Raw genomic sequence first — 16,638 nt, 5'->3', positions numbered from 1 at the left:
GGCTTTTTTACTTGAATATTCTTTTAAATGCTGGAATCCCTTAATATTTATATCTTCATTCTTGAAAGATTAAATTACTGATATAAACCACTTGAAATATGCATTAGACCTCTTGACCTTCAAAAGATTTACATGAATGCTAATGAGAATGTATCAAATATAAAATGTTCTATTACAAAAACTATTGGATCTATCTTCATGTCTGATTCATTAAGCAAATGTTGATTGAAAAGGGGTCAAGATCAAAGCATATTATTCTGATTAACAATGAAAAAGGTATTCAAAGATATATTACATAGAAAGTAGGACGAAATTGTATAAACAATGGAAATTTCCAACACTGGAAACTCTTATAATATACTGAGCTTCCACCCACCTACTTAATTGCATTTCTTTGCATAACCCTTTTACACTGAAGACTCTCCCTCCATCTAGCATAACTTAATGGGGTTATATCCTGAGAAGAAAGTGCAGCTGAAACTCTAACTTTATTAGTTGCCTGACTCTCTCTGTCAGAAACTTTGGCTCCCGACCAATTCAAGGTAAATTTATACTGGAAAATAAGATTACAAATAAGGTTAAACGTGGATTTATTTGGAGAAAAGACTCATAAGTATAGCTTTTCTATATGAAAATGTGATAATACATTATTGTTTTGAGCTCTTAAGTACTCATAAAATTTATAATCAACTATGTATCCAAGCTAGATTGGAAATTGCTTTTGGAAATGAGGTAAATGAGCCTGCCTCTTTCTCACCAAAAATATAGAGGTGAACAGGGATCAAGAACTCCTTATCCCACCCTACAAGATACTAATTCTCTACCAGCATTCACCTAGTTAACTAAATGCATTATTATATCAGCTTTGAAAACTACACAAGGGCCTGTTCTAACACTTTCTATTGTTTTGCCACAAGAATGTCATAGTCTTTTCTCAACTGCTGTAAAGAACTACCTGAGACTGGGTAATTTATAAAGAAAAGAGGTCTAATGGGCTCACAGTTCCACAGGCTGTAGAGGAAGCATGGCTGGGAAGCCTCAGGAAACTTATAATCATACCCAAAGGGCAAAGAAGAAGCAAGTACATCTTTACCAGCCAGCAGGAGAGATAGTGAAGGGGGAAGTTTGTTTTTTGTTTGTAAATTTGTTTAAATTTCTTAAAGACTGGATACTAGACCTTTGTCAGATGCATAGTTTGCAAATATTTTTCTCCCATCTTGTTGATTGTGTGTTTACTCTGCTGATAGTTTCATTTGCTGTTCAGAACCTTTATGTACTGTCCTTGTTGTCCTTTCTGAAGAGATCAGTATTTTATCAGGAGACAAGTGCTCCCAGTTACATAAAACTACACTCCAACATAAAACAAGTACAAATCCCTCTAGTGTCCTCCTGGGGATCTTGATATGCAGGGTAGATTTTTCTCTTAAGGCTCCTAAGTAGTTTACAAAAATAAATTATCAAACTAACACCAGACCCAAACCTGAAAGCTTGATCTCGATTTTATTTGATATTCCCAAATTATGCCATGTTTTATCTACGGATAAAGCTCATCAGAGATGAGATAATTAAGTGTCTTCCTTTTTTCATCCAGCATGTTCAAATTTTAATTCCTCCTTTGAGCACCAGGGCTTTGTCAACCCAGTGACATATTGAGAGTGGACATTGTATGGTAACAGATTTAAATATTGCTAGTGAATAGCTATGCTCTTTGTTTAAATCTTATGTACTTAATTTACAGAGGTAATTCTTGAGACTATGTGAACAAGCCATTTTAATACACGTGAACTGCTCACAATATTTACACTGGCTCTAAATGCAGAAAGCAACTTGGGACACACTGTCTAGGACCATGTGCCTAGGCTTGGCATTAAAATTCACAAAAGCAGAGAGAAGCATATAGTTAACTTCCATTCATCAATTTCCTTGCTTCCACAATTATAAACTTAAAAAAAAATCTAGTTGGATCAATTCCTGCCCTTATGCTGATACTGTTGCTGTTTATTTGAAAACAAAACAAAACACCTTGTTATTTCACTTATAAACACTCCAGTTGGCATTAGCAATTTAAAGCGAGAACCTCACCAGAGTTCTGTAGATGTCAGCTGCTTAGCAGTTTAAAAGCATCAAACATTGCTTTTCCTCCAAAGTTAGAAAAGCCAGTAAAACTCTTTTTTTCTGTCTAGTTGAAAACCTTAGCTTGTCTATAAGGCCTCTGTGAGCAGCAGATGAGCAGAGACCCCACTTCCCACTAAACTTTGTTGTGGTCAAGCTGCTGTAGTCCCCAGGTGGCCTGCACATGCAAATGATCAAGCCTTTGCTGATACAGTCAGAGCCAGTTGGTGTTTAGATAATGCTCTTAAGGCCTGAAGCCAGAATTCTTTCTGGCTGAGATCTGCACTCTGAAATCTTTGGTAAGGCCCAATCCCCTTGCTGAAGCTTGCTCACTGTACCGTATGGCCCAAGCCTTTTCTAAGGTGATCAGCCTTCCAAGGCCTGGATAGTTGCTGAGGCCTTTGTTCAAAAAGAGCAAGGCCTGCATGTCATCAACTGAGTACCCAATTTGTAATGAAGCAGCTCCAAAGTTCAACTTCCCTGCTCAAGGCACATGAGAAGCCTCAGTGACTTCTCCTGTGTTCTGGTCTTCCACATTTTATTCATTGTCTCTTTTTCAAACACATTAATTCATGCAGCAGATGTTGGAGTGTTTCGATAGACTCAGTAAATAGCATTTCTCTTGTCTGCCTAAGTTCAGAGCTAGTTGGGAAATAAAACAAATGGAGTGAGAATAGGGGGGCTGGGGAAGGATAAAATCCTGCCTTTGTTTACTAAAAAAGCTGATATTGAAGAATGCTGTACAGACACACACACACACACACACACACACGAGTCAACAGTACTCCCTAAATATAGACAGAATTATCCAGTCTCAGGCTTGCAGACATTTCGCCATCTTGAGGCAGGTCCCTACAAAATGGACAGTATGAAGAAGCAAAAGATAATGCATAATCTATGTGAACAAAGCTGCTTCCAAGAATAAGGAATGAGCAAGAAGCTGGGCTACTTGTGCCTCATCTCTTTTTCCAAACACAATCATCTGGTTAAGCTACTAGTCTTGAAAAGAAGTGCATGAAGAACTAAGAGTGTTATAGTAATAAAGCGCCCTTCACCTAGAAGAACATTTCAGACAGGAGAAGGAGTTCATACCACTGTGGCGGTTTTGTGTGTGTGTGTCATGCCTGACTATGGACAAGCTGACCTGAAAATTCCCAGGTCCTGCCACATAGACAGAAGCAAAATAAGGTTTCTCAATGAGCAGCAAAGATGAGGAAAAAGAGGCTGAACAACTTTGGTGCAGCAGGAATTTCCCAGCCCTGCTACCAGGACATTAGGCCTAGGGGTGTGGCTGACCTCATGGCAAATGTATTGTCTTACTTGATAGCAATTGTGTTTGGGCGTTGGGACGGCTCTTCTGCACAGAGGAGGATAAAACTCAAGATGCTTTCTTGGAGGGCTTCTCAGGTGTGACAGATTCCTGAGGTTGCTGACTATTATCATGGTTCCACCTGAAATAAGTGTTCATGAAGAATAGAAAGAGGTCACCTGAGAAATGGGCTTGTACTAGTTGTATTCTTTGCCTATGCCATTTTCATGTCTTTTTTTGTGGCAAAATATACATAAACTTACCATTTTAACTGTGGATTAAGTGCCCAATTAGGTGGCATTAAATTCTTTCACAGTGTCATGTAGTCATCACCAGTATCCATTTTCAGAACCCATGAGTTTCTTGATGTTTAATAATCCTGTGCATTGAACTGAGCAGAGTCTATTATTTTCAGTGTTCTGGATTTGAGACTAAGAAATCAACGTCATGATCATCATCATAATCATTGTCACCCAAGGCCATCTCATAAATGACAGAACTGGGTTTAGCATGAAGACCTTATGATTCTTAATCTCCTGTCTCTCCACAGCTCCTTTCTTACTATGGTGATTGTTATGTTGCTTGCAACAGATGCTTTAAATTCAATTGTGTGGGAAGTAATTCAAAGGTCTGACCAATTGCTTTAGTACCTGAAGCGCCTTTTAAGTAAATATTCTTTTATGAGAAGAATATTGAGGAAGGAGGGAAAGACAACAGGGACTTAAATCATTAGTCTCCTGGTTTTTATCTAAGGAAGGTAATATATTTAAATAGTGAATACTAAAGAAAATGCAATTCTAGGAAGAAATACTAGGCAACTTTTATGTAAAGACATATTTTATAAAACATTCTGTATGTAATAACAGAATATTTTGTAAAATATTCTGTATGTAATAACAGAATATTTTATCGACTGCTTCTTGGTGTCTTTCTGTGAGCATGTTTGTATCAAATCCAGATGTGCTCATTTGCACCTGGGCATCAGTGCTGAGAAGAAATTCGCTATATTTAGTTCAGCAGAGCAGGCATGCCTTCCAACTCTTTCACTGGCTTCATGGCTGTATTTCTGTTTGTATTGCTTCTAGTATCTTTTCTCATTCCATTTCACCTAAACTCTCGGACTTCATAGATAGCCTGAATAAGGAGATAAAGACTCATTCGTTCTGTAAATCTATTGTTAAAAAAAGAAAAAATTGTATTTCAATATTTCAGACAAATCAGAGAGTTTAATGCAAATATGAACACGTCATTCTGTATCACTTTAAAAATAGATTGATTTTATTTAAAAAAAAAATTACAAATAACTGGGCACAGCGGCTCCTGCGTGTAATCCCAGCACTTTGGGAGTCCAAGGAGGGTGAATCACTTGAAGTCAGGAGTTCAAGACCAGCCTGGCCAACGTGGCAAAACCCCATCTCTACTAAAAATACAAAAATTAGCTGGGTGTGGTGATGGATGCCTGTAAACCTGGCTACTCCGGCGGCTGAGACATGAGAATCTCTTGAACCCAGGAAGCAGAGTTTGCAGTGAGCTGAGATCGCACCACTGCACTCCAGCCTGGGTGACAGAGAAAGACTCCATCTCAGAAAATAAAAAAAATAATAATACAAATAGAAGTTTACCCTTTTTGGCATAGAGTTCCATGAGTTCTTACGCACTTGTAACCACCAGCACTGATAGAATGCCCAGTGTTGCGAACACTTCAAGAAGTCTTCACACTGCTCCTCTGCATCCGATTCCCCTCCCACTCTTCACCCTAACTACTGACTTGCTCTTTCTTCCTATATTTTGCCTTTCCCTGAAGAAATGTGGACTTACTTTCCAGAAAAAGAACACAAATTCTTAAATTAGTAAAATTTTTATTTTACTTCACTAAAAGGGTGACATTGTTCACCAACTTTCACCAAAGGACCTATAAAATATTTGACTTGACGAATAGGTGATATTTTGGTTAGATACCAAATCTACTTTTCTGTGTTTATTCCATGTACACTAAATAAAAAAAGAAACCCACAACATAATTAAAGGATATTGGAATGGATATAAGTTTTTGAGTTACTGGCAGTTAATTTTGAATATTTGCTTTGAAACAGGCCTTAAAATTTGAAGGAATTTTTTCATGAAGGCTAATCTCAGGATCCTGTCAAATGACAAAACCGCACATTTGCTTTCAAGAGGAGATTTCTGAATGTTTCAATTTGGGAAGAAACTGTACAGAGATATTTCTACTATATCATGGGCATACATATTTTTCTTTAATAACTAAATAAAAACATCAAAAAACCTAACTCTCAATGATTTCCAAAATAATTCAGTCTTATTAAATTCCTATATTGCCTTCAAGTTAAAAACTTGCTTTCTTTTGCTTGTGAAGTGAGTGATTCATAATTTAAGATCTGAATATATTATCACTTGACTAAGCCACCTGAAATAATAGAATTATTGAGCTATCAAAATCAATAATAAATATTTGTAATCTCTTAATTTTTAAGTTTACATGTAACCAACATTCCCTAGATGGTCAGTGTAGCAAAGCTATGGAATGTTTCTTCAAACAACATGATAAAAGTACTAACTCTTAATAGCTAAAACTCAGCCTTAATCCCAAATCTTAGTGTTCATGTCCATGCTGAATAGACATCAGGAAGTATATTGGCCACATTTCTTTGTGAGTAAAGCAGTATTTATTCTCTGGCAGTACATACCACTCAGAGAGGGTACACACCTACACAGTCTCTGCTCAGCCTAATGAACTGGTAGGAGTCTACCTCATGGTTTACAAAATGATAATAAAGTAAATCAAAAATATTTTCTCCTATAGCTTGTATTATCAATGATAAAAAGGACATAGTTGGTGAGCATCTCTTTTATAGGTATATCACTTAAGCCATCAAACTGATTCATCTTTTGTACTTTACATAATTTATCCAAATATAAGGCCAACTATCTGCTCTATTGGCAGAAATTCACAAATCAGTAATTGGGTTTCTATCCTATATGACATTGCTATTATGTAATAGCCATTATTGTCATTTGAAATGGAATTTTAGGGATTAGGTTCAGAGCATGATATTTGTTAATAACTTTTCAGGTGATATTACAAGCTTTTCTGTTTCAATGTGAGTTAAATCTCATTTTAGTTACAGAAAGAGCAGTTTTGAATGATGCTTCAGTGCCATAATTTCTACTTGAAAGCATTGTTTTTCTCTTGTTAAAGAAAAACTAATTTGGATTACTAGAGTTGTTACTTTAATTTGCTTGAAAATAACACAAGAGATTCACTAAAATCTACTCTACCATTTGATAAAATTTCTTAACAGTGAACATACCAGTCTGAATTTTTAAATATTTGTTTTTATGCTTTCAATTTTACCTCTGTTTTCCAATTACATATCATACTCAGAAACTCATTTATCTTGGTACATAAAAAATTATGTACATAAAAACCCTGTGTACATACAACCCTTAGTATATAAGAATCCTGTGTTTGCATTGGAATTTCTTTCAATATTTAGTTTAATATATTTTTGAAGCTGTAATGTTTTCATTAAAATTATTACTTTACTATCTCTGTATTTCCATAATCCATTGATTTATTTGTATGAATTGAGGATATAAGAAATACAAAAGTAGCAAATAAGAGATCTTTTGCAAATATACATAGCACATACATTATATGAAATTATTTTGGTGGAGAGGAAGAAAATCTTATGGAATGTGAGCTGAGTGTTCTAGTCTTCTATTACTGTATAACAAATTACCCTTGATACTTAATGAAACAACCTCTTAATTTTATTTCACAATTTTGTGGTTCAAGAATCAGGAAGGGCTGCCTGGCACAGTGGCTTATGCCTGTAATCCCAGCACTCTGGGAGGCCAAGGCGGGCAGATCACTTGAGGTCAGGAGTTTGAGACCAGTCTGGCCTACATGGAGAAACCCCATCTCCACTAAAAATACAAAAATTAGCCAGGCGTGGTGGTGCACACCCATAGTCCCAGCTACTCAGGAGAGAATCACTCTTCTGAGGCAGAAGAATCACTTGAACCCAGGAGGCAGAGGGTGCAATGAGCCGATATGGTGCCACTGCATTCCAGTCTGGGGGACAGAGTGAGACTCCATCTCAAAAAATAAAATAAATGAAATAAAATAAAAGAAGGGCTGGAGAACTTTTAAGTTCCACACAATATTAACAGAGGTCCTTGAGTATTCAGCTGACAGAATACAGAGCCTGATCTGGAAGGTCCATGACAACTTGATACTCATGGCTGGGTTTTTGTTAGGGATGGTGGTCAGCCTGGGCTCAGCCAGATCTATCAGAGAGTTTATAAATGGCCTCTACAGAACAGTAGTCTCGGGGACATCATAGTATCAAATGTTGGATGGCTCAGGACTTCCAGGGAAAGCATTTTTAGACAGAGGAATTGGAAGCTGATGGTCTCTTAAGGCCTGGACCCAGAAGCTGGCTCCATATTCTGTTGGTAAAAGTATTTGCTAAATCCAGTCCTGGTTGAAGAGAAGGGGAATTAAAGTCCACTTCTCAATGAGAGGGGAAAAAAAGAATTTGTGGTTATCTTTAGTCCATCATACCAAGGCTATGTGTTAGAGACAGTCCGGCTGTTCATAGGCTACTTTTCATAATGACAATGATTATGAACACTGCAAGTCTGTCCTCTAATGCTTATAGCTAGTTGTGCATTTCATGTGTGTATGATGCATGTAGCTATTTAAGTACATTTTCTTCTAAAACTATAAAACTTTGTGTAGCTGGATTAAACACCAGGGACCAGGCTACATTTCTGGTAGCACTTAGATAAAAATGTCTAACATGCCCCTAGGAGTATTGAATTTTTTTATGACACATTTGTGGTCTCTAACACTAAGAGAAATGGATAGTAAGTCATTTACCTAGGTTGTCAACCTGTGACATGTGAATTACAAACAACATAAAATTATCTTTATTTTTATGATATTCAGCAGTTTGTAAAGTACTTTTATTTATGTTGTACTTGCATTTTACAACAGCCTTGTGAAACTGGAGGACTGTAATTATCACTTTCTTTTAATAGATTGATGCTTGACAATTCAGAAAGAATGAACAATTTCTACAAACTCACAGTAGAGGCAAAGTTAACTTTTAAAAATTCAGTATTAATTTATTCAAAATTTACTGAACATCAACTATGTGCTAAGCTTTATACAAAGGACTGCAAATATGGCACAAGAAAAAGGATTCTAAGTTCCCTGCCATCCAATAGCTTGTAATCTAGTATGATGCTGCTTTCCTTCAAATTTATAAGCTTTATATGAAGGAATGCAAATATGGCACAAGAGAAAGGATTCTAAGCTCCTTGCCCTCCAATAGCTTGTAATCTAGTATGATGCTATTTTCCTTCAAATTTAATTGTTTTACTATCATAAATTTTGTCACATCTGGATACCATCTACACTACTAATGGAATATTTTTAATCAACTCACAAACTTTCAATACTTAAATGAACTTAGCCTAACCTTATAGAATATTCCTTTTAAACAAAGGCCTATTTATTATTTATTACAATAATGAACTCTTCAGATATATATATGTGTAGGACATAGGTCAGGGTGGTGGGAAAAATTATAAGAAAGATGCAAACTTCTTGGAAGGCTGGAATGTTTTGCAAAAGCTTCAGTAAAGGGTTGTGGCTGAAGGCAACCTAACCCTCTTATCGTAAGTTAATAGCAAAGAGTAGATAACAAGGGAATGTCGAGGAGTTAATCTAAGTAGCTTGTTTACTCATGTTGTCCTAAGACTGACCTTTGATCATCCATGAGCAGAACTGCTCTCTATTTGGGGGTGGGCGACGTCAATTACCCACTAATAGTGTTAACTCAAAACCTTTGTCATTAAATCTATCCTAAAACAAATATAAGCCTCTCCAACCTATGGGGGCTCCACAGCCGGACTCCGGTCTCTTTAGAGTCTGTAAGCCATGGGGTCCCCTAGCCATGCTCTCACAGGAAAAGGACCTATGTCTGTGTACTTCTGTCATCTGTCACTCAGACAGAGTCTGCTGGTCAGACTCGGCATATACACATATGCAGACACACACACACACACACACACACACACACACACACCACTGCCTCCAAAAAACAATCATCTCCTATAACACCAGAAGTATACATATAATACCCTGGAAAATGTCAGGCTGCTGATTTTGATGCTCTTATTATAGCATTATTACCTAGGTCTCAAATAGCACATATGTATAGAGGACAAGGAAATGCAGCTCTATTTCGGAGATCTTTCAACTGTATGACCAGAAGCTAGCAAACTAATACATTTGGAAATATGATCCCTGAAATTTACTTTTCAGAACTGTTTCTGAAAAGTTTTATTCTGAGTAGTTGCACAATATCTACCATTCATCTGAATGGTAAAGTCAAGCTACTGCCTACCAATGACTACTCTAAATGATAGAATCAACCAGTCACTGGCATCTTTACAGTCCCTGAGGTGAAAACCTATGAATATTCTTTTTGTTTTATTTACTAGTAAGAGATTGAGATTGCAAGGAAAAAAAAATTATTGTTGCTGTTTGCTCTTTTACATTATTTATTTAGCCTTTATCACTGAAGTTTATCCATCTATATGTGGTATAGATGTTCATATTACATCATATGTAATCAAAATACAGCTTATAACTATTTCCCTTAGGTACTGTTGTACAGAAATAAACTTTACTGATGTATTTTATTCAAGGGTAATCTCACAACAGGGTATGTTGCATGCATATAGAATGTAAACAAAAATTTTGGCAACACTCATCTCTGAATCCTCTGACTCCTCCTCCTTCTTTCTTCCTCTTCTTCCTACTTTCTCTTCTTCAGTGTATTTAACTTATATCGACACAGAGCTGGATATATATTGCTTTTACTACTAGCAGGGTTAACTTGAGCCAGTTTGAATTCCAGAGTCCTTTTTAATAAAGATGCATAATCCACTAGGTTTATGGGTTACTTGAAAAAATATATTTAATTGTCTAGTCCTAACAAATGTATTTCTTCCCTCCTTTTATTTTGCATTAAATTTTTCTCCTAGTAAAATATCTAATTAAAGTAATTTACACTGGGGTGTAAAAGACTGATAAGATTTAATAGGGAATCTCTTTCACATATATGTATGTCAACCTATAATAAATTTATCTCTAAATTAAAAGATTCTTCCTTAAATTATGTAATTTCAGGTATGGGGGAAAACAATGAGAAAAGAATACTTTCCCATGGAAACATTCGTATGTTTCAGAAATCACAACTTATAGACCAGAATCTACTTACTTACATTTATTAGAGAATCACAGCTGTCTTAGAAAATTTATGCTAGTGTTGCAGCAAATGCTGGGACCACTCAGAAAAGACATAGGCATTGTTTGGGGTTTGTGAATCAGCAGGAATAAATAGGCAGAGACTGCACAAACTTGGCCTGGTCTGCACCACAGAGCATACTTGGAATTGAACCTTGGGTGAGTAGAATGGGGAGTATCCAACATCACCTTGCTCATTCAGAATGCTGCTTTGTTTCAGCCTGGGTCCATCTTATAGGATTTCTCAGTTGTTTATTTCTTTGTACTTAATCATTGGCTTATGTATGATTATTAAAGCCCAACATTTTTTTAAAAAATGCGATGCTCTAGGTAGAAATCTCCTTGTGGTACTCTCTCATGAATTTATGGAAAGAAATTTAGATATGGGAATAACTCTTCACAGCTACCTAGTTCCAGAAACATCTTGCCTATTGCATCTAAACTTAGAGTTACCATTGAATGACCCAACTCAAATATGTTGCCTACATGTCTAGCTGAAGAGTAATTACTAATTGCCTTGATTAGAAGAATAGTTTCCCTGTAAATCCTTATCCTTCTTGGCTTATGACCATCCTACGCATTTTCTTTGACGTATTTTATTAAAATCCTTATTCATTGTTTTGCCTGGTAATGTATAAGCACACTGTCAGGGAGTATCTTTCTCATTATTATGTTCCCCAAATGTAAATGTTAATAAATGTTTGAAATAAAGAATACCAAAACTAAATTAACTCCATGCTTTTACAGAATGCAGTCATTGATAGCGTCACTTAAAAGTATACGTAGAGTGTCCCAGGCCAGCAGGAGGTAACAGTGATCTAAGAACCCAAAGCAATGCTGTGTGAAACTTTTGTGAAACTTATGACAGTGGGGAAATCTAACGTAACTGACTCAGTCTTACTTCCAACCTTGCAAGACAGTCTTTGCTCATTCTTAGCTAACTATTGATGGAATTTAGTTTGTAGTTTAAGTCTAAAACAAACATGGTAACAGTCCTTTCCAAAAAAAAACCTTCTCCTTGGTCAGGGACTGAAACCACCTTTGTAAAACAAAAGAAGGGCCACGAGGTTAGAATTGGGGTAGGTAGGAGCCTGAATTCTGCTAAGTTGCAGGCATAGCGAAACTCTAACCAGCCACTGTTTCTTTTGTTAGCATGGTTAAATTCTAAGAAGTTATTGTTTTATAACTTGCTTTTTGAAAACTGCTTACTACTCAGGAGTCACACAGCGAATGGTCACAAGATTAACTTACTCAATTGCCCCTATAGATAACATCACCATTGTAAATCCTTTAAGACTAGTGTTTATTTTTCAGAACTTTTATTCTATATGGATCAACTAGCATCTTGTAGTTGTAACCACTACCCAGTAACTGACTCAGCAAAAGCAGACCGTGTCAACCCCCTGTGATTTCATCCCAGACCCATCTCATCAGCAATCCTCATTCCCTAGCCCTCTGACTGCCAAGCTATCCTTGAAAAACCCTAGTCCCCAAATTCTTGGAAAGGCAGATTTGAGAATTACCTCTAATCCTTCCACATGGCTGGCCCCCTGATCATTAAACTCTTTCTTTGCTGCAAACATTCCTGCTGTTCTCAATGTATTAGCTTTTTCTGGGCAGTAGGCAAGAAGAACCCAACTGGGTGATTACAAAGCCTTCAAGTCCAGGAAAGAAAAGAGATAAAGATACAACTTGTTCTAGAAAAGCTAACTGAAATCCAAGTTGAGCAAAATACAAAACATAGTGCTAAATCCAATAGGCTAAATATATGTGAATTTGGATCAACAGAGATTATAAGACAGAAAGATGTATTACTCCCTTAGATTCCTAAAGAACACGTGAACAAAGTAAGGGAGCAACTCTTTATCTTGGGGAAGGCTCTGAAATAAATATGTTTACCATTTGAAGGATGTCCTCTCCAATCTGATTGAAATATTGAAGTATTTCAAAATATTTTCAAAACTCTCTCAAATTAGTGTCAATGAGTAGTCACTTTTTAAAAAGCGTTTCCTTTTTTAAGTAATATAAATAAATGTTTTCTCTTCCTTTTTACAAATAAATTCTAAATAAAGACTTTTTTGTATGGTGACTTACTATTCCAACATGAACTATTCAACTATAAAACCTGAGAAATTGCCTAATACGTATGTTGGAGTAAGCAATATCGTCACTATTCTGAATTCAAATAGTTTCTAACATCATTGAAGGAATGACAATCTTTACTGCCCTTTTCTGTTATGTTCTTTTTCTATTTCTCTGGGGAACATCTCTACTTATAGAATGTTTGAGAATCTTCAAGGAGGAAAGAAGCTAAATAAATTTGCAATATTATTTCAGAGAAGAAGGGTTGGTTAAGCTAGCATTGAAGCATTCCATATTTATTTCATAACAAATTTGCAAGTCAAACAGAGTTGGCTTTATTTACTTTTTATTTATTTATTTTACTCCAGCCTATTCTGATACTCAAAAAACCCACTTGGGATTCAGAACTCCATCTGGTTCTTCTAGTTTCCTTCATTGTCATTTGTAATGAAGAGTTTGCAATAATTTTTCAGGATGACACCTTTGTTTATTGATTTGTGAAACAGAATGAAACCCAGACCAGTTTATACACGTCTACCAGAGTCTTCAGAGGCTAAAACAAAAATAATAAAACTTGCTTATGTCAGAAAAAAAGAACAATGATAGAGAGAAGCAATTTTGAGTGAGATGGAATTTTTTTTACTAACTCTTCTCTGACAATGGAAGGGGAAATTTTTTTCTTGGTATCAGTTTCAGTTCACCCTCATAAAAAAATTCACATTCATATTTACCATTCAGAAATATGTCCATATCAAGAATAAACTGTCACAGGCACTGATTACACTGTTTTGTTCTTGCTTTGATTTACCTTGCAGAATGAAAGATGGGTTTTATCATAAGAAATGAAAAGAAAAGATCCCATATTTAAACATGATTAAAAATAAGAACTGAATTCAATATCCTCACAGGGACTGGTCGAGCACTTGTAACTTTCTTTCTGAGCAATGTTTTGCAGGTTGACTACATCCTAGGGCTTGCAGCAGAGATCTAAGTAGACAAGCCGTTGAATTAAGAATGAGCACCCTCTGTGGCATTCAGAGGTGATGCTGCTTACAGAGGTTCGGTGACCCTGGAAACTAATTCCTCAGCAGCTAGCCTTTCAAAAGGAAGCCTATAATTAAATAGGTAAAATGGCAATTGGTGGCTTGATTAAAGTGGGAGGATGGTGGGAATATTTCTACTTTGGAAAAACAGAACATGTATCTAATGCTTTGACCAAGTATTTGCTCTAAAGCAACACACTTTATTCTTTATGTGGGATACTGAGATTTGGTAACTGAGAGCCAATTCTCTGCCACTCCCATTCCTAAGGGAAGTAGAGAGAGCAGAAAGTGTTTAAAAAGTTTTCTCAATGGCTTTCTCTAAATTTATGACATAAATAAAAAGAGAAAAGTTTTAACTACCTCTCTTCCCATCTATATCTTCCTCCAAAGTTACCTATAAGCTTAGTTCAGTGATTCACAATGCTAGCTACACATTAAAACTATCGAAAAATGTGAGAGAGATTTTAAAATTCCAGAACCTAAGTTTTATTCCAGAGTTTCCGGTTTCATTTCCTTGAGGTGACCTGAGGCATCAGTGTGTGTGTATTTACACACACTCCAACAGGCATACGCATCCATGAGATTCTCATTTTATTATTTTTTTAAGTGTTCGTGTTTTGCAGCCAAGTTTGAGATCCAGTGTGTTTAATTCAAGCCTTCAGTACAATTTTATTCACCTTTACATAAGAGCTAGCCTGTGTGTCTTGGTTAACAGCACCACCTGTGAGCACCTTAAAGTCTGTTGTGTCTCTCTCACATGTGTTAGTAAGAAGCTTAGACATTCTTTTCAATGAATTAAAATGTTTCAATAAGACAAATAGCTCCCTAATGATTGATTTATTTTAGGCAATCAAAAAGTGCCTAGCCCATTTTGGACTATCTAATGGAAATGCTTCCCCTCAAATACCATACCATTTATATTTCTTATTCAAACCACTGATATTCACATTTATTACTTGAATTCCTAAAAGTTGAACAACACAAATGCTGCCAGCCGATCTATTGCTGATATGAATACTCTGCAGGCAGAAACCCATCTAATCATCACTCCAGCAACTCCAAGGCCCTTCACTAACTTGGCAAGGTGATTTTTGGCATTGCAGAGGACAGGTAGGCTAACAAACCAACACAAGTAATCTATGCAAATTCTCAGTTTCGCCCGTATGAAGAGCCATCCTGTTAGCACTCATTTCTTCAGAGACAATGGGTTTAAGCCTTCTTTCTGTAAGAACAGCCCAAACTTACAGAGTACATGCCATGCCATACGAACTTTATTATAAAATAATGACAGGCTCTTTTCCCGTGAACGTGGCGCAAGAAGTCTCTCACAACACCATGTACCCAGGCGACGCAGGAAGTCCTGCACCAGAACCAGCGCAAGGGCCGCAAGTTCCTGGAGGCGTTGGAGTTACAGATCAGCCTGAAGAACTGCAACCCACAGAAGACAAGCGCTTCTCGGGCACCAACAGGCTTGAGTCCACTCCCCGCCCCAAGTTCTCCACGTGTGTCCTGGGGGAACTGCAGAACTGTAACAAGGCCAAGGCCGTGGGTATCTCCTACATAGATATTGAGGCACTGAAAAAATTCAACAAGAATAAGAAACTGGTCAAGAAGCTGGCCAAGAAGTATGATGCAATTTTGGCCTCAGAGTCTCTGATTAAGCAGATTTCACGAATCCTCAGCCCAGACCTAAATAAGGCAGGAAAGTTCCCTTCCCTGCTCACACACAACAAAAATATGGTGGCCAAAGTGGATGAGGTGAAGTCCACAATCAAGTTCCAAATGAAAAAGGTGTTATGTCTGGCTGTGGCTGTCCATCACATGAAGATGACAGACGGTGAGCTTGTGTATAACATTCACCTGTCTGTCAACTTCTTGGTGCCATTGCTCAAGAAAAACTGGCTGAATATCTGGGCTTTAAATGTCAAGAGCACCATGGGTGAGCCCCAGCACCTATATTAAGGCACATTTGAATAAATTCTACTGTTACCAGTCAAAAAATAAAATAATGACAGTAATTATTATTATAATATTGGCCTTTGGTATTTGTGGTAGAATAAAACCATGTGAGTCCCCTTTTCTAATTGAAAATGACTTCTCCTCAAAGAATAATCATAGTAGACACAGAAGCAAAACAAAATAATCATAGTAAACCCAGAAGCAAAAACCTTATATTCGAGGAAGTGAGGTAAGCTCAAAGCACAATAGATGAAAATTAAAAGCTGTTAGTCAAGGATAATAAAGATGTTGTCAGGGCAGCTCATTCTCAAACATGTAAATCTGAAGATAAACAAGCAGGTTTTGTTCACAGAATCTCCCAAAAGCTGAGAAACTGGGCACTGGAAGAGCTGAAGGGGAAAGACAAGGTGGGACATCAAAAGGGTGAGTCTAGATTAGTAGACAACAAGAGAGCAGTTAAAAGCCCAGCTTCCAACGCCACTTGGAGCAGAAAGGCAACACCCTGTGCTGTCTTCATAGGGGAAAGAGGTCTTCTGGGAAAAAAAAAAAAATAGACCAGAGAGACTTGGAGTTACAGGCAGAAGATCGTGAATGATTAAGTTAAATTCTGCCTATTTGATGATTATTAGACCTCCAGCTTGCTTTCCTCAATCAACCACACAAGAGCCACAATCTGGTGTAAACTCACCACACTCCCAGGCAGCAGACTGGAAAATGTATCTCAAGACAAACTAAATCACTACGTCTTATCAGACCAAAGAATGCTACATCTAACCCAATAGTGGGAA

At 36.8% G+C, this 16,638-nt stretch overlaps 1 pseudogene; it reads left to right on the top strand.

Moving 5' to 3' along the window:
• The first annotated feature begins 15,094 nt into the window (after positions 1 to 15,094).
• Positions 15,095 to 15,853, top strand: LOC108309077 (annotated as a pseudogene).
• The last annotated feature ends 785 nt before the right edge of the window (positions 15,854 to 16,638 follow it).

This window comes from Cebus imitator, unplaced genomic scaffold (genome assembly GCF_001604975.1).
Source record: "Cebus imitator isolate Cc_AM_T3 unplaced genomic scaffold, Cebus_imitator-1.0 Scaffold5, whole genome shotgun sequence".
Taxonomy (NCBI): Eukaryota; Metazoa; Chordata; class Mammalia; order Primates; family Cebidae; genus Cebus; species Cebus imitator.
The sequence above is the reverse complement of the archived record's forward strand: the minus strand, read 5'-3'. Positions and strand labels throughout refer to the sequence as shown.